The sequence below is a fragment of the Pelophylax lessonae genome (assembly GCF_965119305.1).
Source record: "Pelophylax lessonae genome assembly, chromosome: 1".
Lineage (NCBI taxonomy): Eukaryota > Metazoa > Chordata > Amphibia > Anura > Ranidae > Pelophylax > Pelophylax lessonae.
Window position 1 is genome coordinate 321,786,500 of NC_138768.1, and position 24,822 is coordinate 321,811,321.

Sequence of the window (24,822 nt, forward strand, 5' to 3'; positions counted from 1 at the left end):
CGGCCACCGCTGCAGAGCTTTCAGACGCTGGGGCCAGCCAGGAGACTCACGCTGCCTGTCTGTGTCACACAGACACAGACATGAATGATGATGATGATGACGCATGCAGCAGAGCCGAAAGGGCACCGCCGAGCCGACACAAGGTGGTTAGCACAGCAAGAGGGGAGCCGACACACCGCCCGGCAGGCATACTCATTGCGGACGGTGAAGCCGTGAAGGCAGCAAGCAGGATGCTGGCGCCCTCTGCTGAGTTGTGCCCTAGGCGACTGCCTGGGTCGCCTTACAGGTGGGGCCGGCCCTCGTCTCTGATACCTATATTAAGCAATTTGGCCGGGGTGTAATGGACTCTGAGAAGTAGGTATAGCTGGGATATCCGCTGCGCCAACCTCAGCAGTGCCAAAATAGGGTCACGGGACATAAGGTCCTCCCCCAAATCCGCTCTAGCCGCTCGGGCTATCTGCTGTAATTTGGATGCTAGGAAGTACAGCCACAGGTTGGGCAACGCCAAACCCCCAGCATCTTTCGGGTTCTGGAGCTGTTCCAATTTCACCCTGGGTCAGCCAGTACACCACAGTAGGGACCTAAAGATGGTATTGATAATGCAAAAGATTTTCAGGGGGATCACAACAGGAGAGTTATGAAGTACGTACAGAAGCTGGGGCAGTAGGATCATTTTTATGAGGTTCACACGGCCCGCGAGAGACATGGGGAGCCTAGACCACAACTTAACCTTGGTCCGGAAATGGGCCAAGAGAGGAGTCATGTTGAGTTTGATATATTCCAGCAGGCGGGGGGTGATCAGGATACCCAAGTACTTAAAAGACATGGACACAGGGACAGCAACAGGCAAGGGAGGAGTTCCCTCTGCGGGGGGATCCAGCAGCATGAGCGAGGACTTGCTCCAATTGATCACCAGGCCCGAATAGGCACTAAACAGTGTTATCACCCGCATTGCCTCCCCTAAAGAGGGGCCCACATCCCCCAGCAGCAGAAGGGTGTCGTCCGCATGTAACATAATTTTCTCCTGGAAGAACATCACCAGCGGGTTTGAGCGGATCAGGGCTGCCAGGGGCTCAATGGCCAAGGCAAATAGGAGAGGGGATAGGGGACACCCCTGGCGGGTACCCCGATACATGCGGAAACTGCCAGACACACGACCCGCCTCTCTGATAACCACCGGCGTATGTGTGTACAGGAGTTGTACTCAGGAGATGAAGCCCTCCCCAAACCCAAATTGTCGCATCACGCCCAACAGGAAGGACCATTCGATGCTGTCAAACGCTTTATGGGCATCAAGTGACAGCAGGGCTCTGGTCTCCCCATCGGCTGGAGGGGACTGGAGATTCAGGAACAAACAGCGAAGGTTAATAACCGTGGATCTGTGGGGCATAAAGCCCGATTGGTCGGGGTGAATAATGGTGGCAATGACCCTTTTAAGGCGGATGGCCAACGCCTTGGACAGAATTTTAATATCGCTAGCAGCAGGGAAATCGGTCGGTAGGAACCTGGGTCTAAAGGGTCCCTGTCCGGTTTGGGGATAAGTACTATCGTTGCCTTTGTCATATTGTCCGACAGTGCACCACATTCCCTAGCTTCATCAAAGACTGCTAACAGATGTGGAAGGGTCTCTGCCTCAAACAGTTTGAATATTTCCATAGGACCGTCTGAGCCAGGAGCCTTGGAGTTGGGAAAAGTATTGGTCGCCGTCTGTATCTCCTCCAGTGTGAGGGGTGCATCTAACATACGTCGTGACTCCTCCGATAGGGAGGGTAACGGAATGGCCTGGAAATAGGTGTCAACCTGCCCCTTGGAGAAAGTTTGTTTGAAACAATAGAGCGAGGAGTAGAAAGAGACCAATCCGTCCATTATCAAGTCAGGGGAATTAACAAGACGACCATCAGGTCTCTTCAAAGCCCCAATAGCTGGGGCAATTTGATGGGCACAAGCTATTGTTGCCAGCAGGCGACCAGTCTGTTCCCCCTCTTCATAAAAGGCCAAGCAGCTAAACAAACCGCTTCCTCTTGGCAGCCGAGGAGGTCATATGAGAAAGGCCTCCTGGGCAGACAGCCAAGCGTTTCTATTTTCGTCACTAGGATCAGTAGTGAACTGGATTTCTAGCTGCTGTACCAGGCAGGCCAATCCCTTCCCCTGAGCTGCTGTATTCCGCTTGATAGCCTGGACCTCCCGAATCAAGCACCCCCTTAGAAAAACCTTGAAGGCCTCCCAAGTGGCACATAGAGGATAGAGGACAGAGAACAGAGTTATCCTCCCAGAAGGATGCAATCTGTGCTCGAAATCCATCGGGGCTAGGCAATAGCTTAAGCCAAAATGCATTCAGCTTCCAAAGGGCCCACGGTAAAACTGAGTAAAACCCACCTCGGACACAAGTTTACCTACAGGAGTGAGGCCCGTGCGGCTAGGTATAGGCATCACCGGGTGCTTGTCAAGTGCGGGATCTAAATAGCCATTAAAGTACCCTAAGCCATATAGAGGGATACCCGGAAAGCCCACCTGGTACATCAGCAAGGCATGCAACACTTCAGTGTGAAAGGGAGGGGGAATGTATACAGTACAAAAGCAAGGATACATGTCAAAGCATACAAATGGCAAATTAAAAACACATATCTGCCCTCGGGGTCTACTGAGCAGGCAATCTCCCGAAAGTCCAGTGAGCCATGTATCAGTACACTGACTCCTCGTGAGTAGCTGGTGTGGGTGACATCCGCTGCCCCATAGGGATGCATGGAGCATCCGATCAGGCCCGCCTGAAAAACTGACAGGCGGATCGGATCGCCCGTGTGAAAGGGGCCTTACTGTTCCATTCCTTTTAAGTTTTTTTCCTTTTATTGGTTGAACTAGATGGACTCTTTTTTTCCAACCAGACTAACTTTGTAACTATGTAAAAACTTGTACATGACTTTTCTATTTGGTAGGATGCACTAAACAGCGTTAAAAGCAGTAATAATTTGAGGGTGGCAGGCTACAAAGACAATCAGAGGAGAGAACAGCGAGTGCCAGCGAGCTGCAGGAGGGCTTTGTTCTAAGGTAAGTATTGCATAATGTGCTAGTATGTACATTATGCCTTTGTCTTGCAGGGTTTTAAAAAAAAATATGTCATTTATTACGGCTTTAAGTGTTTATTTCACTTCTCCACGAACTATATAGCTGTCATATTTTTAGGCTCCGTTAACACCTGAGCCATCTGGATTGCAGGCGGAATCGCCAGGATTCTGCCTGCGATTGACGAATCGCAGAATAACACGGAAGGCGTTTGCATTCCATTATTTCTTAATGGCACCTCAATTGCAGTGCAATTCTCCTGTGACTGAAGAGTGACACAACACACTACAATTGCGACAAAAATCGCAACCACAAACGCTCCTGGCTTTGTGCCAAGATTTGGTACATGAGCTTCTTTGGAGCATTTTTGAAGTGGAGGGAGGCCCATTAAAATGTATGGTGCTGCTCCAAAAAAGAAAAAAAAAAGAGCTGCAGCAGCTGTTGCTGCAGATCACTCGGGTGTGAATGGAGCCTTTGAGCAAAATGCAAGATTTTGCAGCATGAAGTTGCTAATCAACCACAAATATATTGTGTAAGGGCCCTTTCACACGGCGCTCCGTATGTCCGCAAATCATCCTATTTTTTTGCGGATGATTTACGGACATAATGAATGTCTATGGCATTGCAGATGTCAGCGGAATACCATCCACTGACATCCGATTTCCTTCCTTTCAGTTCTGTTCCTTTTTTTGGAATGGAACAGAACCCTATTTTTCCTACGTTCAAAAAATGGAAAGGAAGGAAAATCGGATGTCAACGGTGTCATCCGCTGACATCCGCAATGCCATAGACTTACATTATGTCCGCACAGTGGCGTACCTAGAGCATTTGGCACCCGGGGCGGATCCTATATCTGGCACCCCCCCCCCCACTTTAAAATGTAAAAACACCCGCAAAAAATTGTAATGTCTCCAAGAATATTTATTGCACAAATTTCCCAGCCCCCCTATCACAGTGCCCTTTGCAGTCTGCCCCCCCCCTGTCTCTCTAACCACAGTTCCCCCTTTTGCACTCTCTGCCTCCCTACCTTTGGCATAGACAGATAGCTAATACTATTATCAATGTGTTTAAGTTTGAGTAGGAGATTGGAGACATGCTAAAGGAGATAGTCAGAGACTGAGGACATGATGCAAGAGATGGTAAGAGACTACGGACCTAAAACAAAAGAAATCAGATACTGAGGACATGATACAAGAGATGGTCAGAGACTGAGGACATGATACAAGAGATGGTCAGAGACTGAGGACATGATACAAGAGATGGTCAGAGACTGAGGACATGATACAAGAGATGGTCAGAGACTGAGGACATGATACAAGAGATGGTCAGAGACTGAGGACATGATACAAGAGATGGTCAGAGACTACGGACCTAATACAAGAGAAATCTGATACTGAGGATATGATACAAGAGATGGTCAGAGACTACGGACGGGATACTAGAGATGGTCAGAGACTGCAGAAAACACACAGGAGATGGTCAGAGACTGAGGACATGATACAGGAGATGATCAGAGACTGTGGACATGATCCAAGAGATGGTTGGTCAGAGACTGAGGACATGATCCAAGAGATGGTCAGAGACTGAGGACATGATCCAAGAGATGGTCAGAGACTGAGGACATGATCCAAGAGATGGTCAGAGACTGAGGACATGATCCAAGAGATGGTCAGAGACTGAGAAGAGCATTAGGGGGGCCGGAGAGCACAGGGCAAGCAGAGAGCACTGGAGGAGCTGAAGGGCGCGGGGGGGGGGGGGACTGGAGAGAATTAAGAGGGGTTTGAAAAGCATTGTAGGGGGGTTGGAAGGCGCAGGGGTGGAACTCACTGAGGGGGGAGGCAGGGAGCACAGGGGGGTGGAGAGCACTGGGGGAGCCAGAGAGCATAGGGGGGAGATGAAAAGCACTGCGGGGAGCTGAAGAGCACTGGGGGGCTAAGGAGCGCTGGGGGGCAAGAGCACTGAGGGGTTAAGAGCAAGGGGGGTGTTAAGAGCAAGGGGGGTGTTAAGAGCAAGGGGGGTGTTAAGAGCAAGGGGGGTGTTAAGAGCAAGGGGGGTGTTAAGAGCAAGGGGGTGTTAAGAGCAAGGGGGGTGTTAAGAGCAAGGGGGTGTTTAGAGCAGGGGGGTGTTTAGAGCAGGGGGGTGTTTAGAGCAGGGGGGTGTTTAGAGCAGGGGGTGTTAAGAAAAGGGGGGGTGTTAAGAGAAGGGGGGTGTTAAGAGCAGGGGGGGGGGGGTGTTAAGAGCAGGGGGGGTGTTAAGAGCAAGGGGGGGTGTTAAGAGCAAGGGGGGTGTTAAGAGCAAGGGGGGTGTTAAGAGCAAGGGGGTGTTAAGAGCAAGGGGGTGTTTAGAGCAGGGGGGTGTTTAGAGCAGGGGGGTGTTTAGAGCAGGGGGTGTTAAGAGAGGGGGGGGTGTTAAGAGCAGGGGGGGGTGTTAAGAGCAGGGGGGGTGTTAAGAGCAGGGGGGGGTGTTAAGAGCAGGGGGGGTGTTAAGAGCAGGGGGGTGTTAAGAGCAGGGGGGTGTTTAGAACAGGGGGGGTGTTAAGAGCAGGGGGTGTTAAGAGAAGGGGGTGTTAAGAGAAGGGAGTGTTAAGAGCAGGGGGGGTGTTAAGAGCAGGGGGGTGTTAAGAGCAGGGGGGTGTTAAGAGCAGGGGGGTGTTTAGAACAGGGGGGGTGTTAAGAGCAGGGGGGGGTGTTAAGAGCAGGGGGGGTGTTAAGAGCAGGGGGGGGGGTGTTAAGAGCAGGGGGGGGTGTTAAGAGCAGGGGGGGTGTTTAGAACAGGGGGGGTGTTTAGAACAGGGGGGGTGTTAAGAGCAGGGGGGTGTTAAGAGCAGGGGGGGTGTTAAGAGCAGGGGGGGGTGTTTAGAGCAGGGGGGGTGTTAAGAGCAGGGGGGTGTTAAGAGCAGGGGGGTGTTAAGAGCAGGGGGGGTGTTAAGAGCAGGGGGGGTGTTAAGAGCAGGGGGGGTGTTTAGAGCAGGGGGGGTGTTAAGAGCAGGGGGGTGTTAAGAGCAGGGGGGTGTTAAGAGCAGGGGGGGTGTTAAGAGCAGGGGGGGTGTTAAGAGCAGGGGGGGTGTTAAGAGCAGGGGGGTGTTTAGAGCAGGGGGGGTGTTAAGAGAAGGGGGTGTTAAGAGCAAGGGGAGGGGGGGGGCTGGAGAGCACTAGGGGGCCAGCAAGTTGTATAGGAGAGGGGATGGGACAGCTGCATATAGATGATTTGATCTTTACATATTCCTCCTGCTGCCGCTAACTGACTGCAGGAGGGAGAGGAGAATCGGCCATTCAACGGCAGCAGGAGAAATACGGAAAGATGAATCCTTCTATATCCAGCTGTCCCATCTCCTCTCCAGTCCAGACAGTCACACAGACACACAGGAGGAGGCTGCTCAGTGCTCACCTTCTTCCCGCCGGCCGCCGCCCCCGCGAGCAGCGCGGACTTTAGAAACTGCAGCTCCTTCACACTGACATATTCCGAGCAGCCTGACACCCCCCAGTGCGTGGCACCCGGGGCGGCCCGCCCCCCCGCCCCCCCCCGTAGGTACGCCACTGTGTCCGCATATCATCCGCAAACGGATGGGATGATATGTGGATATACGGAACGGATGACACAAGTGTCATCCGCTCCGTGAAAAAAAAAAAAAAAAAGTCCCGCAGCAGAGAATAAATCCGGAGCTGCCGTGTGAAAGAAGCCTTATACAGTAAGTTTACAAATGAACTATTAAAATTCTACATTTTGTAGCAACCAACTGTATACCATTTGCTTACCTTTGAGTAATATCCCTACTATATACATAAAATGTAACAATTTAGTCTTACAGCTGTATACATAATTAAACACTAGATGATGCTATAACATTGCTATAACAAGGAGTTTATGGCTCCCATCAAGCTTTAAATGGCATACTGCCAAAGCCAATGTTTGAGAATTTTTTTCTCAGTGGTTGAGAAAATTTCTAGCAGGTTTATGTTTTTTACCGATAACAGTTATGGATTAGCTGAGTTATGTCAGAGACCTATGGCCCGGTTAGGCTTATTTGAGTAAATATGCTCAGTGTCCAGGAAAACACAGATGTTAAATTGTAGCCTCTCAAACCAAGAACAGCAATCTCAACTAGTGATCGACCGATATCGTTTTTTTTTAATGCCGATACCGATGTTTTGGTCATCGGATATCGGTATCGGCCGATATCGGCCGATATTTTCGGACATGTAAAAAAATATTTTTTTTTTTATTTTTTTCACTAGGTACTCCTTGTGGAGGGATCTGGGGGTCTAAAAGACCCCAAACCCCTCCTCGGCACTGAAAAGCATTCAAAACGCCAAATTTGGCTATTTTGAATGCTGTCAGTTTTTTTAATTTGGCGACGAGTACCCAGAAGTGATGTCATGACATCACTTCCGGGTTTTTTACATGGAGAATCGATCAGAGCTGAATGCAGCTTTGATTGGGTCTTCTGTTCAGCGGCCGTGCAGGTAGGATTCCCGGGTCTCCCAGTGGGACAGGAGACCCGGGCGAGCGGCTTCTCAGCCGCATCGGTTGTCATTACAAGACAGCCGACCGTCGGCTATGAACGCCGGTACCGGGGTGATGCCTCTAGTTGCCGTCATCACTCCTGTACATGCACTTTCCCTAAATATCGGCAATATCGGTAACATCAGGGGCCAATTCCGATATATCAGGGAAAGTGCATATATCGGTGGTGCCGATAATCGGTCGATCCCTATTCTCAACAATACAGAACATGAAAACAGCTGCAACCTTAAAATTATATTTACAGGTAAACCCTTCAGAGTTCATAATCACACGTAGACAACTAGACCCCTTTATTTGAATCAATATTTTCTACCTGCCCCTGGTTCTCAAGAATCGTCCTTATTTTTAATATTGACTCACGATAATATTATCCTCACAATATATTTTTGGGTTTATTTGTAGCTTTCAGCCATATTTTATATATATTTTTGGATAATAGATTTGGGTCTTAACATATACATATTGGGGTTGATTTACTAAAGGTAAATAGGCAGTGCACTTTGCAAGTGCAGTCACTTCAGCGCTCAGTAAATTAGGTGAAGCTTTAGTTGTAGGCTGCTGTGGTTCAGCCTCCCTGCATCCCTCCCAGCTGCCATAATGCAGAGGTGATGGAAGAGAAGAGGAACTCTTGTGCCTCTGAGACCTCCGTAGGTGTCATCAGGGGAGCAGCTGTCCGACTGGATGCTGCTGCGCTGATTTACCTCTGTGGCCATCTTTAGTGAAGACAGTGCTAAAAAAAATGCACTGTCCCCCTGCAGTTGGCGTGCATTTGTGAAGTGGCTAGGGGAGGGACAGGAACCCACTGGTGAGGGACAGTGTGACTAGCATAGGAAGAGGTTCGGTTGGAGGAAGCACAGACTAGGGACCACACATCAGAGCTACCAGCCATGAACCTCTTCTGCCTTTCAGGTGCTTCTGCTACCACACCATCTATTAGCCACCTCCTTCGTCAGCTGCTGCCGGGGCATTGTAAGCCTCTGTGAGTATCTTCTGTAATACTGAGACTGTTCTGCTAGTCCTTCTGTAAAGTACTACTGGGCTCGATTCTGGCGTGTTACTCAGGCCCTGTTGCCACCTTGCTGGAGCTTTGTGTTAATACATTGTGTTGTATTCCTTGTGTGCATTTACTGTACTTCATTTTGGGTACCAAACACCTGGCCCTGCCTAAAATGCTGCTTTATATGTGTATATTCCTTGCATCTTATTGGGTATTCTTTGCAAAGTGAAGCTTCCCCTCATTTAATAAGCCCTGGAAGAAACCGCACTTGCAAAATGCACTATTTGCCTTGTAAATCAACAATTTTTTTATTTATTTATTTTTTTACTTAAAAAAACACTATTATTGAAAAAGCCCGTATTTAAAATATTAAAAATACAAAAAATATAATTATATAGAAAAACAATAAATATAACAAATGAGGTAAAGGAAAAGTTCTTGATAATATTGGCCTTTATGATTATGGGAGCTCCAGTGTCACCAATGGCTGCTGTGCCCAGAAATTTGCGTTATAGTTGGTGGCATTTATTGCACCTGTAATATAGGCCCTGCCACCAATACATGCCAATAGTCTACACTGCACTCCCTAAAACACTCATATTATCAATGATAGCCATTGGTTTATAATGCATCCTTTATAGCCCCTTTCACCATGATGACCACTTGGCTACACTGGTGGTAATTTACAATTTACAGCACCAATTAAAGTACATTTTGTGGTGTCTTATACCATCCTAATAAAAGCCGCCTGTACATTGGCAGTTGATAAAAATACACACTATAAAGCTGTCAACAAAGACAGGTCTGTTAAAAAGCCCCCTTTAGTACTCTGATGCTTAATGACTCATATTTAGGCAAAGTTTGTCCTGGTCCATTGGCAGGTTGTGGGGATGGTGCTGGGATGACACAGCAGCTTGCAAAGGCCAGGCAAGGTTCCTCTGTGTCATCCTGCAAATTGTTTAGAATTGCATTTGCCGGCTGGGACAGGAAGATGAGTTTATGGAGAAGTACACTTCTCAAAAAAATGAAAGGAACACTTTTTAATCAGAGTATAGCATCAAGTCGATTAAACCCCTGGGGTATTGATCTGGTCAGTTAAGTAGCAGAGGGGGTTGTTAATCAGTTTCATTTGCTTTGGTGTTAAATAAATTAACAACAGGGGCACTAGATGGGCAACAATGAGATGACCTCCAAAACAGAATGGTTTTACAGGTGGAGACCACTTAAATGTATTTCCCTACCCATCTTTTCTGACTGTTTTTCAGTAGTTTTGCATTTGGCTAGGGTCAGTGTCACTACTGGTAGCATGAGGCGATACCTGGACCCTATAGAAGTTGCACAGACATTCCAACTCCTCCAGGATGGCACATCAATATGTGCCATTGCCAGAAGGTTTGCTGTGTCTCCCACCACAGTCTTAAGAACATGAGGAGATTCCAGGAGACAGGCAGTTACTTTAGGAGAGCTGGACAGGGCCAAAGAAGGTCCTTAACCCATCCCATCAACAGAACCTTTATCTGCTCTTTTGTGCAAGGAGGAACAGGATGAGTACTGCCAGAGCCCAACAAAATGACCTCCAGTAGGCCACTGGTGGGGATGTCTCTGACCAAAGAATCAGAAACAGACATCATGAGAGTGGCCTGAGGGCCCAACGTCCTCTAGTGGGCCCTGTGCTCAATGCCCTGCACCGTGGAGCTAAATTGGCATTTGCCATTGAACAACAGACTTTGCAGGTTCACCACTGGCGCACTGTGCTTTTCACAGATGAGAGCAGGTTAACCCTGAGCACATGTGACTGACGTGAAAGGGTCTGGTGAAGCCGTAGAGAACGTTATGATGCCTGTAACCTGTAAAAGCATGACCGGTTTGGTGGTGGGTCAGTGATGGTCTGGGGAGGCATATCTATGGAGGGACACACAGACATCTATAGGCTAGACAATGGCACCCTGACTGCCATTAGGTATTGGGATCAAATCTTTGGACCCATTGTCAGACCCTACACTGGTGCAGTGGGTCCTGGGTTCCACGACAATGCTCTGCCTCATGTGGCGAGAGTATGCAGCCAGTTCCTGGAGGATGAAGGAATTGATACCATTGAATGGCCCCCACGCTCGCCTGACCTAAATCCAATAGAACACCTCTGGGACATTATGTTTTGGTCCATCTGACGCCACTAGGTTGCACCTCAGTCTGTTCAGGAGATAAGTGATGGCCTGGTGCAGATCTGGGAGGAAATACCCCCAGAACACCCTTCGTCGTCTTAAAAAAGCATGCCCGGACATGTCAGGCATGCATACAAGCATGTGGAGGCCATAACAACTACTGAGTACCATTTTGAGTTGCTGCAATGAAATTTTAGCAAAATGGACTAGCTTGCTGCATCATTTTTTCACTTTGATTTTTGGGGGGTCTTTGAATTCAGCCCTCGGTAGGGTGATAATTTTCATTTCTGTCGTGGTATACCTATCTCGCATTTTCTGGATACCTTATTGGCCTTTACAGGATGCCTTGACTGGCATTTAGAATGGTTATCTTAAACAAAATGTCTTTTGAGTTAATCTCATTTTACTTTGATTTCTTTACATGTGTCACTGAGCTTGCAAAGGCTAAGAATATATCAGATGACCGAAACAGTGGAAATTCCCTATCTCTCAGAATATCAACTCTGTCTGGACAGCTGACCACAAAGCCAATAATATCTTCTAAAAACCCCTTTGTAACTTTTATTGAGCGTCACCAAGAAATTTTCCCTGATGACAGAGAATCACGATCTAGATTGACATAATGCTTACTATAATTAGTTGTTAACTTTGATTGGACAAAAGATGTTAATAACAACCCATTTCTTGTACGTCAGATTGTAATGACAAACCCATTTCTGAGTATATTTAAACTCCAGAAATGCTGTAATAAACCAGGTCACTATGATTCAGCCATCTTGAGTCTTGTCTGATCTCATTATATACTGTATATAGCTATATATTGTCTGATTTGGTATCACTGACTAACAGGTAACAGGTATTTTGTACCTGAGGAAAAATTCCACACCATTTCCATCAAATGATGTTACACCCTTTTGTTCCTAACACATTACCCAGTCCATATCAGTATAGATATCCAGCATGAGATTTTTCCCTATTGACAGCTGATGTGTTTTCAAAGTGTTCCTTTAATTTTTTTGAACAGTGTAGTTTCTCTATGAAGAAGTAGTCTCTTCAGTCCTGGGACAGCAGACCAGAGACAGCAGGGAGGAAATGTTGCAGAAGCTCTAACTGTGCCCCAGTTTCCCAGACCCCATTGTAGCCATGTATATTGCTATAACATTAGTTACTTGACTGCTGGATAAAAAAACAGGATGAAGATGTAGAAACAAAATATTGGTAGAAATATTCTGTTAATCGGGGATGATTAAAATTTCCATCATCGTGGGGACAAATGCGCTAAATGTGGCTTTGCTGGATTATTAAAATAGAGAGGTGGAGTCACACAATGGTGTCACATAGACAAATAACACATCTGACATCCTCACCACTAGAGTGTCTTCCACAATCACAGCAATATCTCTTCTGCCTCCCTGTGTCTGCTCCATAGACATGTTGTGTCTTCTGATTTTTCTGCTCTATATATCCTGTAAGTGATTACAAATCATAAAACAACTGTACCATTATTACTATTATTGCACAGGTGTGACTATAAAGTTTTCATAGAATAACATACTTTGTGCTAATTGTAATTTACTTTTCTTTTTTCCTTCTACACAGGTGTTGATTCTCAAGATGCTGTCTATCACAACTCTTCAAATGTTATAACCACACAAGATATGTCTGTTACTTTGTCTTGTGGATACCAAGGGAGTAATTTCAAAGGTTTAAAATGGTTCAGACAGTACCCTGGACAGAATCTGGTTGAGTTGATGACTGTTTTCAGTGCTGGGAACAGAACAGATGGGAGACTGACAGTGGAACTTCAGGACAAGGGCAGTAAGCGCTCACTACTATACATTGAGAAAGCCAGTGTGAGCGACTCTGCACTCTACATGTGTGCGGTGGAGGCACAGTGTGAGGACATGCAGAAAACTCTGTACAAGAACTGCATTTTCTTTAGTGTATAGGAGCTGCACTTCCAGGTCTGAATCTAGAGTGGATTTACATCCAAAAAGGCACGGCAGCATTTAAAAAAATAGAAAGTAACTTTATAGTCTTATTAGGCCTCTATAATATGTAGTGCCAAAGCAAAGTCCTGTAGTACCCAAAGTGAAGATGCCAAAGTGCCCCCTACCCCCAATTTCTATATTTTAGGGCACACAATGATAGGAACTAAATAGTGTCATTTATTTCCTACTCTCCCCTAGAAATGTTTATGCCATTTGACCTGAGCTTAAAGTGTAAGTTCACCTTCAGTTAAGAAGAAGGTGGACTGCACACACACAGTTCTAGAATGATCCATGCCAGCTGCTACTGTGTTCATCTGGAGCAGGGGAGAACGCACTGCAGTGCACACCTTTGCAGTTTGAACAGCCCAGAGAGGCCACTAGGGGGCGCACAATTGTAATATCCAGCCTGTAAGCAAAGGGTAGGGTTTTTATTTACCAAAAATATGTAGTATAATGCATATTTGCCTAGATTTATGAAGACATGTTTTTTTTTGGATATATTTTATAGAAAAAGTAACAAATATTGTTTTTTTTTTTTTTTTTTTTTCAAAATTGTTGGTCTTTTTTTGTTTATAAGCACAAAAAAAAAAAGAAAGATGCAGAGGTGAACAAATACCCCAAAAGAAGGCTAGTAGTGGTAAAAAAAAATGACATCAATTTTGCCGTATAGGAAAAAATGGCCTGCTCTTTAAGAAAATCTTCTGGAGGTCAAGTGGTTAAACTGACTTTGTCATGTTGAAAAATAATCTAGACCAGATCTCCACAGTCTTTACAAAAAATGGCCATTTCCCTGCCCATACGTCTTTTTTTTGGGGGGGGGGGGGGGTTGTGAACACCCATGCAATCCGATTCTGGTGAGAACATAAAAAAGTGTCCTGCACGATTTTGGTCTGAATGCGATGCAAATTCATCCATACAGTTTGCATTGCTGAATTTACATCACGCATACATTGCATGTGATCTGCACAGCAATGCAGTGCAAATCAATTGCGATGTCTGGCATTGCACCAGTGTGAACCGGCCTTCAAACCAGACATTTTCTGAAAGCACATGACCTGTAGAGTAAAAAACGTGCTACTGATTTTTTGGGCCACGCAATAATTGCGCAAATGTTCATCATAATGCTATTTTCACAAAAAATACACTAAAATCATTATACAGTAAACCCCCCTCCATTGTGGGGTTTACGTTCCGGACCCAGCCGTGAAAGTGAAAATCCGCGAAATAGAAAAACCCTATTAAAATGCATTGTAGGCATGTTTTTTTTACTGTCACTGTACATGTAAAAGCATTTTAAGGTCTTTAATCACACTTTTAAAACAATAGAAACTCATTTAAACACATAAAAGATACTGAGAGACATAGCAAGAGCTATGGAAAACACAAAAATATTTCATTTTTAATGATTTATATAGTAAAATAACATTACAAAAAAAACCGCAATATACCGGGACCGCAAAAACTGAACCACGATGGAGCGGGGGTTTACTGTAAGTGCACATAAACACTAAACTGCTAAATTATTACTAAATCATCGTTCACATGTGGCATACTAAAGTGGATGCCCATGGAGGGCCATGTTTACCAACACAGGGGTGCACAGGTTTTTCGAGCATCCCTGTACAGGCAGTCTTATTTATGTCAATTGGGATGCAATGGCTGCACAGGCATAGATGCTGTTCCCCAATCTGACATCCGTGTGGGTGCACAACCTCGAACGCAGACAGTGTGAGCTCAGGGACATGCATGTGGACCTACATGGATGTTAACCACTTCCGCCCTGCCCACCGTACATTTACTGCGGCACTTTGCCGCTTACAAGCAAAGCGATGTAGACCTACATCGCTCGCCCACGAGACTGTAGGGGGAGAGCACCCGCCGCCGCTGGCACGCTCCCGCCAACCGCTGGCATGCTCCCGCCCCTGCTCGTTCCCTAGGGAGTCAACGCGTGTGACAGGCGGCTCCGATGGCCGCCGGCCACTCGCGATCTCCCGCAGCAGAGAGAGAAAGACAGATAGCTCATGTAAACACAGCCGCCTGTCATTCTCCCTGAAGTAAGCATAGACGCTATGCGATCCTGCTATATAGGATTGCATGTCTCTGTGGTTACTTCACTAGCCACGCCCCTTGACAGTTAGAATCACGCCCCTAGGGACACACTTAACCCCTTGATCACCAGTAAAGTTAACCCCTTCCCTGCCAGTGTAATTTTTACAGTAACAGTGCATATTTATAGCACTGATTACTGTAGTAATGTTACTGGTACCCCCAAAAGTGTCAAAAATGTCAGTCAGGGGTCCGATTTGTCTGCCGCAATGTTGCAGTCCCGCAAAAAAAAAAAAATCGCAGATCGCCGCCATTACTAGTTTAAAAAAAAAAACAATAAGAATTACATAAATCTTTCTCGTAGTTAGTAAACACAATAACTTTTGCGCAAACCAATCAAAATACGCTTATTGTGATTTTTTTTACCAAAAATATGTAGCAGAAAACAAATTGGCCTAAAATGTAAAAAAATTTTGATTTTTACATTTTTTTGAGAATTTCATATAAAAAATGTGAAAAATATTGTTATTTTTTCAAAATTGTCGCTCTTTTTTTGTTTATAGCGCAAAAAATAAAAATCACACAGGTGATCAAATGCCACCAAAAGAAAGCTCTGTTTGTGGGAAGAAAAGGACATCAATTTCATTTGGATACAGTGCTGCACGACCGCGCAATTGTCCGTTAAAGTCACGCAGTGCTGAATCGCAAAATAGGGCCTGGTCATTGAGCAACCAAATCCTCCGGGCTAAAGTGGTTAAATTTGGAGCAACGGCTCTGTTCGTGCATTTGCTACATCCCAAATGACATCAATGTTGCTACATCCCAAATGACATCAATGGAACTGCCTGCACAGGGATGCACGGAACACCTGTGCATCCCTGTGAAGGTATGCTGTGTGAACAAGGTCCTAGGCCCCTTTCACACCTAGCAGACCGTTTGGGTCTGCCTGTCCATTTTTCAAGCGGGCCCAGTTGGACCACGCATTGCTCTCTATGGAGAGGCTGATGTAAAAGGACATGTGTCCGTTTACACCGGCCTACATCCGATCCGATCCACTAAAAACAGATGGATAGGGATCCCATTCCCCGTCCATCTAGCAGATCTGCCCCATAGAGAACAGCAGGCTGTGTCTGTGTCCGTCCTGCATCAGCGGAGCGGACATGGACCTATCATCAGCAGAGAGATCCCTCGCTGAGCAGGAGGATCTGTTTGACAGAGTCTGTTCGTTATTTCTTTTTTTCTTTTACTTTTTTTTACAATTATATATATATTTTTTTTTTGGGGGGGGGGGGGGGGTAGTCCCTTTCTCTGCAGCACTTTACATGAATGAAATAGGAAGTCTGTATAGAGACCTTATTCATTCATAAACTGACAGTCTGACACATAGTAAACTCTCGGTTTACTATGTGATCAGCTGATTAGCTGAACTGTCAAGGGACACAGGAGCCATCAGTAGCAATGGCTGCCTCGGTCCACTGCACTACAGTGAGGGGGCCGGTGAACACATGTTCATCAAGCCCCCCCAAGCCCCAGCTTCACCAGCATCAAGCCCCAGAAGCACCTGAAGCTGGCGGGAGCAGCAGAGGAGGGATACCGGCTTCTAAAGGTAGCTGCAGGGGTTCGGGTTTGCGGGGGGGGGGGGGGGTCAGATTGGGTATGGGGGGGGAAATCAGTGCTGGGGGGTAGAAAGGGGGTGAAGGGGATAGGAAAGAAGATAGGAGGGAGTAATTTTAGGTGACAAGGAGCGGAGAGAGGTGGGGAGGCTGGGGACAGGGAAGCGGGGGGGGGGGGGGGGGGGAGGGGGCGGTCACGTTTTAGGTTAATAACTCTGATCAGCGACTTGTGGACAGTTTGCACAAAAAAAAACAGAAAACCCTTTTCCATAATAGGCTATCCATTTTAATGGGCTTTTTCTATGTCATAAATCAGGGACCACGAGGCAGGTTTTAGAAATGTGCCTAATTTTTATATCTATGTGTTTAAGCCTTGAAGATAATGCTCAGCAAGTTAGATCATATACAGCCATTCACTCCTTTGGCCGGCTCTATTTTCTGTGCTAGCAATTGCTAGTGCTACTGTGATACTGTGATAGCTACTTTTAACCACTCAACATATGATTGGGTTATCTACCTTGATAGAAAAGTTGCAACTTTTCTAGTAAAGATAAAACAAGAGCCAAATGTACCTCATGGGCCTCCCTACCTTTGAATCTCATGGGTAGAATCAACCTCCTTAAAATGATTTTCTCCCCAAATTCCTTTATTTTTTTTCATAACTGCCCTATCTGGATACCCAACTCTTTATTTGGGGAGATAGATAGATGTGTGGGAACCTTTTTTTTGCGGGGGGGGGGGGGCGCTCTCCTTTGGTTGGCAAGATCAACCCTGTTCCTCCATGTGCGGTGTGGGGGATTGGCATTGCCAGACTACCGTGCATACTACTGGGCAAACGCCCTTGTAACGGTCCGGTGGTGGTTTATGCTCTCACAGACCAATGCAAAGGTGCGCTTGGAGGCGACTACTATCACGATCTAGAGAATTTGCTCTACAGAGGTCAGCAGGCTTACTCTGATCTCCCACTCCCCACTAGAATGAAGCTCAAGGTAATGGGTATAACTAGGCGTAGATTCCTTTGACCCAATAGATGATCACCCTTTTGTCCAATTTGGGGGAACCCAAATCTTCCACACTTTCGTTCTATGCCGGATCCCCAGCTTTGGGCCAAACATGGGGTTAAAACTCTTCAGGACATGTTCTCAGGGGGAGGGTTAATTCCCTTTTCTGACCTTAGGGCCAAGTTTAAATTCCCAGGTTGGATTCTCTTTCGTTACTTCCAACTGCATCATGCAGGCCGGGGCAAATTTTCTATCCCTCCTAGCCTCACTATAGACCCCTTTGAGGAGCTCCTTGCACAAGAAATATTATCTAAACCATGGGTCTTCAAACCTCGGCCCTCCAGTCGTTCAGGAACTACAATTCCCATCATGCCTAGTCATGTCTGTGAATGTCAGAGTTTTGCAATGCCTCATGGGATGTGTAGTTCCACAACAGCTGGAGGGCCGTAGTTTGAGGATCCCTGATCTAAACCCTTATCGGCTCTCTATCTAGCCCTGCCTAGTATTGACTCTCCCAAGATGGAGCGGTTGTGGGACCTCTGGAAGACTGACTTGCCTGACCTTGATAGGGAGGACTGCTTTGAGGATAGTACCAGATCATTAATCTCGTCTAGAGATAAGCTCATCCGGATTAAATTTCTGCACAGGATCTACTTTACTCCCAAGAGGTTGCATGGTATATATCCCATTAGGTCACAGGACTGTACTTGCTGCGGGGATAGTGTGGGTACTTATATCCTAATGTTTTGGACCTGTCCTCAGGTGGGACAATTTTTGGGTGCGGTGGTGGAAAATATTAATTTCCTTCCTTCAGCTGTTCCTCCCAGTGTCCCCTGAACTGGCTCTATTGGGCATTCGAGCACCAAGTTGTTGCTTTCATATCAATTTTACTATGCTAAAGGGGAAATTATTCTTAAGTGGAATTCCCATTCCTCTCCCTCAGTAGATTAGTGGGAAAAATCTATTGATGCTGCTCCTCCTCTTTATAAGTTGACCTATATATGCAGGAACTAGAAAAAGGCAAGAAGTTGGGACTTTAAATGGAGCACTGAAAATAGTGCCCCGATCCCTGGTTACATGAATAAAGGAAAAGGTTTGGAACTTTGAATGAGGTGGAGACCAGAACGCTAGGAGACATGGGTAATAAAAACATTTTATTATTGTACATCAACAATTGACAAAGTACAACATATAAACATTGGGTCAGTCTGATACATGTGCAGGTACACAAAATATGCATAAAAAGTATAGGGACTATGGCACTTCGTATTGGCCACACAGTCCAAAGTTGCGACATTATTGCCGTACTGTAAACGGTCTGCAGGGTGCAACATGGTAATGAATGTTGAATCAAAAACTTGCTGCAGCAGTCATGGACCTAATATATATTGTGTATTAAATAAATATATATGCAGGAACTGCCCTAAGAAGTTTGAGAAGGTGTGGCCGCTATGGACAGCTTAGAAGGGTTAATCTTCCCTTGTGGTTGGTGTAACCTCCTGTCGGTGGTTGTGGTACCGAATCGAGATGATCTGGATGAAATGTGTTCTGTTCCACACATTTTTCTGCTAAAGCCTCGTACACACGCAACGATTGTTGGCCGTGAATTTTTGGCCAACGTCCGATCGGTCGATTGTCGGCTTGTTAGTATGATGCTTCCTACAACCGACTGCGACTTTTTCGGCCGAACAAAATCTGGTGTGCATGCTATAAAATTTTTGTTGGCCGTCAACAGAACGGCCGATTGTTCGTCAGTCAGTACAGATTTCGGCAGACAAAAATCTGATGAGCAAGACTGGGCATGCTCAGAGTAGAAAAAACACACGGAAAGTAAACCAGAACATGACATCACTTCTGAAGTAGATTTTTGTTGGCCGATAAAATTCGTGTGCAGTCTAGAGCACATTTCAACCAACACAACAACACTGGACAAAAGACAGCCGATCGGTCGGCCAATAATCGTTGCGTGTGTACGAGGCTTTAGCATAAAAGAGGTACCTGTTAAACTCTTGTAGATGCTTGTTAATAATCTTTATCTGATGTGCGATGCTCTGTGTTTTTTGTTTTTGTTTTTGTTTTTTTATATTTTTTTTTCTATTCAGTCCATTCTGCAAAAGTATACCATGTATTTGGTTCAATAAAGGAACATTATGTTTTGTAAAAAAAGAAAAACAAGAGATCAGGACAGCTGGGTGGAGTCACACAATGGTGTCACATAGACACATAACATATCTGACGTACTCACCACTGAGTGTCTACTAGAATCATAGTGATATCTCTTCTGCCTCCCTGTGTCTGCTACACAAACATGTTGTGTCTTCTGATTTTTCTTCTCTATATATCCTGTAAGTGATTACAAATCATATAAGAACTGTAGCATTATTACTATAGAATAACATACTTTGTAATAATAGTGTGGTAATGATAATGTACTGTTTTTTTCTTCTACACAGGTGTAGATTCTCAAGACTCTATCTACCACAACTCCTCAAATGTTATAACCACACAAGATATGTCTGTTACTTTGTCTTGTGGATACCAAGGGAGTAATTTTAACAGTTTAAAATGGTTCAGACAGTACCCTGGACAGAATCCGGTTGAGTTGATGACTGTTTTCAGTGCTGGGAACAGAACAGATGGGAGACTGACAGTGGAACTTCAGGACAAGGGCATTAAGCGCTCACTACTATACATTGAGAAAGCCAGTGTGAGCGACTCTGCACTCTACATGTGTGCGGTGGAGGCACAGTGTGAGGACATGCAGAAAACTCTGTACAAGAACTGCATTTTCTTTAGCGTATGTTGAAAATACACTTCCAGTTCTGAATCTAGGGTGGATTTACATTAAAAAAGGTATGGCAGTACTTAAAAGAAAAATAAAAAGTAACTTTATAGTCTTATGTAGCGCTAAGACATAGTCCTTTAGCACCCTAAGTGAAGATGCCCCTACATCTCATTTCTATTTCTTGAGGCACACAATGATAGGGATTGAAAAGTGTCACTTATTTCTTAGTCTCCCCTAGAAGTTTTTATGCTATTTGACCTGTTCCGTGGGTAGGTAGTAATTATAAAGAGCTTAAAGTTCACCTTCAGCTAGAGAAGAAGAGAGTGCACATGCACACAGTTCTGAATGACCCATGCCGGCTGCTCCTGAGTTCATCTGAAGCAGGGGAGAGTGCACTGCACACCTACATAGTTTAAATAGCCCAGAGGGGGCCACTAGGGGGCGCACAATTGTAATGCCCAGCCCATCCTACAAACAGCAGGACAGAAGAGGATTGAGGGGTTAAAATTTTTGTGGAGATGCTTGCCAACAGCTGCATGTATAATGGGAGGACGTGTACCATTTAAAATAGAGGCACTGGTATATGTACTATTCAGAGGATATGGAATTGCACAGGGTTATTTTTTTGGAAAATCTTGCTAAAGGTGAACCTGCACTTAAAAATAATCTAGACCACTGCTGGGGTTGGGCCTCTGATTGCACACCTCCCTCCCACCTCCACGCCTCCCCCCCTTTTTTTTTCCTGAACTGTGCTAGTCCCGGAATAATACCCCTATAAGTGAAAGGCAAATCCTCACGGTGGAGAGGTGACCCTCTTGTAGTAAGTGGATCCAATCTGGTTCATTTCCCTGAACCTTTCAGCTATGTTCCAGTGTAACCACGATATTTTTTGTTTTGCTTTTTCTTTCAATACCACCTGGACAGGGGGTTTCCCATGCAGATGGGTTGATTTGCCCTGTTTGTATTACTATACCGTATTTGCCAAAAACTTTAAATAAAGAATAAAAAAAAAAATTATCTAGACCAGATCTCCACAATCTTTAAAAAAACTGGCCATTTCACTGCCCATAAGATTGTTGAAGGGGGTTAAACTGTGGCAAGTAGGAGCAAAAAAATGCCATTGTGTCGGTGGTTAGTTGTCATAAAAAATAATCTAGACAAAAGATCCCTGCAATAGACAATGTCGTACATTCACCTTTTCCAGTGGCCTGTGTCATCTTACCTCTGTTCCACCGCTGCAGCTTCTGTCATGCTCTTCAGCATTTAGCAAATCCTGCAATATGCGTTGGCCTTATCCTTCCACCGCTGTATCACTAAAGGGCTAAGCAGTGACCTGGTGTCAGCAACAGGTGTGACCAGAAATGTGTGGACTGACACAGAGAACATTAGACATAATTAAGGTGTTAAGAATATAATTTATTTAAAAATAAGTGAATAACACAAATGTAAACGCACCTCCAGAAAACTATAACTGTGTAAATCCAACCAGATCACCAAACAATAGTGACACACAGCAAACAACTGCTCAAACCAAATATATACAAAACAGGATAAATGAATAGTAATTGTAACAGTCATACACGGGAGATCAAGCAGAGGGAGCTGGGAGCAAGACAGAACAGAGAGAGGGTTGCAGGAGATGGAGTAAGCAAACAGGAAGGAAGGAATCAGGCTGCAGGGTCAGGATCAGAGTCCAGGATCAGGATACAGGGACACAGGAATGCAGGTCAGGCACACATGGAGACAATACCAAGGCAGTGAGGAGAAGCATACACATGGTTTAAATATACTTCCTGCAACCAGCATCAGGTGATGACTGATTGCATGAGATGTTCGCTTCTGACTACTGAGAGACACCCGCTGGTGGACACTGGAACTGCAGCCTATGGATCTGGGAGCTACAGTGCCACCAGCAGGTGAGCTCTTTCCTGACAGTACCCCCCCTCTAAGGAGCGGCCTCAGGACGCTCCAAAAAACCCGTCCATAAAAGACATTCATTTGCTGCACAAATCCAGAGCAAAAGTTCCTTGTAGGCTGAAGAAGTGCCGGGTTCCAAGCGAGATGCCCCATTGCCAAGATCCAACAATAGGCAAAGTGTCCCACCGCCTGGGTCAGGTGACTGACTGGGTATCCCACCGCTGAGGTCAAGCAACTGGCTGGGTGTCCTGCTGGCCAGATCCTCTGACATGTACAGAATTTGATACTTCAAGTCCCTCAGAACAGCAGGTACCCCATTGCTGGGGTCCCACGAGTGTCTGCAGACTTAGCCATTGGGTCATGTGACAATACCATAACTCTGACACAGAAGTGTCTCACCATAACCAAGTAGCTTGCCTGGTTTCCAGGACTTACTCTGCACTTCAAAAGACACCTAGGTATCTCTGAGGCACTGGTTACCCGACCCGGGTCCCCTAGTGCACCCGAAGCTGAGGCAAGCGCATCCGGATCATGGAGAGGCACAGATAGTACACCTCCATTCCCCAGGAGCTTACCATGACCAGGGCCATGAAGGCAAATGCAGCTACTAGTTACCATGGGCATGTCCGGACCACCAGGCTTTGGAGCCATAGGAACAACACTCTGCCAGAGGGGCTCAACCGAGGCAACCGACAAACGAATCTCAGGCCAAACAGGTAACCCATATAAAGCATGCGAGGACTCAGAGCTTTCAAACCCATTAGCAGGTGAACACTTTGTTTTTGCATGACAGTCCAATCGAGCAGCTGGTATTGAGTCAGTAGAACCCGGCTGGGTGGTAAGTAGAAGAGAAGTAAGATCAGGCTGGTCAATGGTAAAAGGATCATCAGACGCATGCTGGACATCAAGCATGGGATCATCAGGCTGGACATCTGGCACCGGATCAGAGGCAGAAGAAGGCAGGTTGTCAGACAGCAGATCACTAGGGGTAGACTTGTCATCGAGCAGCAGACCATCAGAGGCAGGCAGGTTTTTAGGGACAGGATGTCCAGAGACAGGCTGGGCATTGGGCACCTGCCCCTTTGGCTGGGCAACAGGGACCAGAACTTCAAGCTGGGCAACAGGGACCGGAACTTCAAGCTGGGCAGCAGGGAACGGAACTTCAAGCTGGGCAGCAGGAAACGGAACTTCAAGCTGGGCAGCAGGGAACGGAACTTCAAGCTGGGCAGCAGGGAACGGAACTTCAAGCTGGGCAGCAGGGAACGGAACTTCAAGCTGGGCAGCAGGGACCGGAACTTCAAGCTAGGCAAAAGGGACCGGAACTTCAAGCTGGGCAAAAGGGACCGGAACTTCAAGAGGGGCAAAAGGGACCGGAACTTCAAGCTGGGCAAAAGGGACCGGAACTTCAAGCTGCGCAAAAGGGACCGGAACTTCAAGCTGCGCAAAAGGGACCGGAACTTCAGGCTGGGCAAAAGGGACAAGAACTTCAGGCTGGGCAAAAGGGACCAGAACTTCAGGCTGGGCAAAAGGGACCAGAACTTCAGGCTGGGCAAAAGGGACCAGAACTTCAGGCTGGGCAAAAGGGACCAGAACTTCAGGCTGGGCAAAAGGGACCAGAACTTCAGGCTGGAGCAGATCAGCTGGCGTGGAAGCAGGCTGGAGCAGATCGGCTGGCGTGGAAGCAGGCTGGAGCAGATCGGCTGGCGTGGAAGCAGGCTGGAGCAGATCGGCTGGCGTGGAAGCAGGCTGGAGCAGATCGGCTGGCGTGGAAGCAGGCTGGAGCAGATCGGTTGGCGTGGAAGCAGGCAGATCGGCTGGCGTGGAAGCAGGCAGATCCGCTGGTGTGGATGCAGGCTGGAGCAGATCCGCTGGCGTGGAAGCAGGCTGAAGCAGATCGGCTGGCGTGGAAGCAGGCTGAAGCAGATCGGCTGGCGTGGAAGCAGGCTGGAGCAGATCGGCTGGCGTGGATGCAGGCTGGAGCAGATCGGCTGGCGTGGATGCACAATTGGATAGTGGCAAGATTTTGCAAGTTGGGAAAAACTTTTGTCTCTTTTTGGGTTTTGCCACTGAGGTTCTGCATGTGAACACAGGGCTGTGAGTAGGGGGAGCAGCTGGTAGCAAAAAAAAGCTGGGAAATTTTGAAAAAGAGGGAGGCAGTGGAGAAGAGGTAAGCTTCAAGGAGTTAAAGGCAGGGTAGGTGCAGCAAGTGGGAACAGGGTACTGACATATGGTTGGTAGTAGGGTATACTGGGCTGCAACTGTGGTTGCTGTGGGTGATGGAGAGAGAGATGTTTGAGCAGGCAGGTGTCTAGCAGTAGGAAGGGGTTGTTGCAAACTGACTGAAGCTGAGTGCAATATATCTGACCATGCTTGTAGTAACGGTTGAACAAGATTCAGTTTACACTCTGCCTGTCTGACAAGAGACTGCACTGCATTAATACACTCTACTAGCACCTGTTGGGAACATGCTGAATAGTGCTCAAAGAAATAAGAGGAGTCATCCTCCAATAACCATACCAGTGATTCTACCTGAGCCATACTAAAGGGGGGAGAAAAGTCATCACTTTCTTTAGGAATACTGGACAAAGCCAACTCTGCACAAACTTGAATCAATGGCTGAACATCATCAAACAGCATCCTGCCCTGATCAACTAGGGAATGAGCAAGACGAATGCATTCTAACAGCTGGTCCCTGGCCCACTCCTTTAATATCTGGCAGCAGTATT